At 35.1% G+C, this 2,058-nt stretch overlaps 1 long non-coding RNA gene across 1 annotated transcript; it reads left to right on the top strand.

Moving 5' to 3' along the window:
• Positions 1–722: 722 nt before the first annotated feature.
• On the top strand, positions 723–1,791 carry LOC147924513 (uncharacterized). The gene is made up of 4 exons (XR_015586195.1): positions 723–892; positions 989–1,143; positions 1,242–1,317; positions 1,551–1,791. It is a non-coding gene; the product is annotated as an uncharacterized LOC147924513 (long non-coding RNA).
• The last annotated feature ends 267 nt before the right edge of the window (positions 1,792–2,058 follow it).

Below are 2,058 nucleotides of genomic sequence, written 5' to 3'. Positions count from 1 at the left end.
CTTGTGGCATTTAGATGATCCTTGTGTGTTCATGAGGTATCCTAGTGAAGGGATATGTGATTGGTAGGACATTGTGTTGTTTTACGCGAGCTACGAGAAGGAAACCTGGTCAGGGATAGGGCTTATACGTGTTCAAAATTGTTTGCTCGCGACTCTTGGGGAATTTTAGTTCTCCTAGTAATGCCATATTCTGAGACTTTGTGGCTTTAGAGTATGGTTGGTATGTCGACTTCGGATTACGATCTGGGGGCACGTTGTTGGGTGGCAACCCGAGAGACGAATATTAGACTTCCTTATATATTATGGCATACGGGCTTAGGCCCGATGAGGAGCCAACATTATGGCATGCAGGTCTCGGCCTGATGAGGAGCCAATAGAAACTCAGGGTTGAGGCCTATGAGTAAAGGAAAGTCCAAAAGTCAAGAGCAAATAATGCATGGAACGTGAGTTTATCGCCTAGAGGTAACCTTCGCAGATTGTCGGAGGAGTGCGGACCGTAGAGACGGTTGCACGGGAGTCCTTGGCTGATAGTTGTTCGAGATTCGCACGAATCTATGTTGGTTGGGATGAATTGTAACATCCGCTTTCTAAAATTGGGATGTAGAGAAAACCGAAGGATGAAAGTTTTAATTGATTTTGGTTTAATTAAATTTTGGTTTAATCTAATTAAACCAAAAACCCTTAATTCTCCTTTTTATTGTCGACGCTTCCTCCTCTTTTGTGCTTTTGTCGACATTGTCATCAGAGAAGGAGAGAAAGAGAGATAAGTCTTGGTGATTTGGTGTAAAGGAGAAAGAGAAGGAGATCAAGATTTTTCCGTAGAGTTAAGAGAGAAACAGAACTGTCAAGGTTTGGGAGAGGGAGGATCCGACTGGTCAAACCGTTTTGAAAGGTACTGATATTTGGTAGGGTTGTAACTAAGAGATTTTCGTACACTCTCCTTTTTACATAAGTGAATTTGAGTTAATATTCTAGGAGATATTGGCAGTTTCGTGGGGCGTTTCTTCTCATTCGTGGATTGAGACCAGCGGGTGTTTCGGGATCGATTTCGGTTTCATCTGAGATCTGATCGTCCTATAATTTTGTGGGAAGTTTCTGGACTTGTATAAATTGCTTTTCACCGGAGGGATTATAAAGTTAACGGTTCGTTTTGATTTTGTGGTTTCACTTGTGAGGTTGTTCTTTTCTGATTTTTCAGCCAGTTTGTTTCAATGTTTGTTTGTTGTTGTGATTGGTTGTAGAAGCGAGTTTGGCTGTTCTTGGATATTGGAGGGCTTCTCTTTTGGTTGTAGTTAATTTCGTGAATCACTTGTTAAGGTGAGTGCGTGACCATGAGCTTATCTAGGCGATTGGGTTGTATGACTTGTTTTGTGTGATGATGTGTAGGTGTGGTGAAAGTGTTATTTGTTGTTCTGTTTAATGGTTGGTTTGTTATATTTTATTTGTAGTTGTACTCTTGATTTGCTTGTGTGTATAGCTCGTTGATGGGAGGATCGTCTCACTGGATATTTCTGGTAATACTCACGCATCTCATTGTGTTTGTGGTGCAGGTAGAGGCAAAGTGTGACCGTGGGATCATGACAATGAAGACGAGGATGTTCTAGGGACTTACTTGTTATGTTTTGGTTTATGCTAGGTTGCTAGAATTGAAATGTTGGTGCTAGAACCATGATTTAAGTTGCTAGTTTTTGGTCTATGATTCTGGTTAATTATTGGTTTATTGTTATTGGTATTTCCGCTGTTTATTTGGTGATTTGAGTTTTGCATATTCAAATAAATATTTTTGAGTTATTTATTTATTATTTATTATTTATTATTTATTATTTATTATTTATTATTTATTATTTATTATTTATTATTTATTATTTATTATTTATTATTTATTATTTATTATTTATTATTTATTATTTATTATTTATTATTTATTATTTATTATTTATTATTTATTATTTATTATTTATTATTTATTATTTATTATTTATTATTTATTATTTATTATTTATTATTTATTATTTATTATTTATTATTTATTATTTATTATTTATTATTTATTATTTA

Source organism: Camelina sativa, chromosome 17 (genome assembly GCF_030686135.1).
Source record: "Camelina sativa cultivar CO46 ecotype springtype chromosome 17, ASM3068613v1".
NCBI classification, from domain to species: domain Eukaryota; kingdom Viridiplantae; phylum Streptophyta; class Magnoliopsida; order Brassicales; family Brassicaceae; genus Camelina; species Camelina sativa.
The sequence above is the reverse complement of the archived record's forward strand: the minus strand, read 5'-3'. Positions and strand labels throughout refer to the sequence as shown.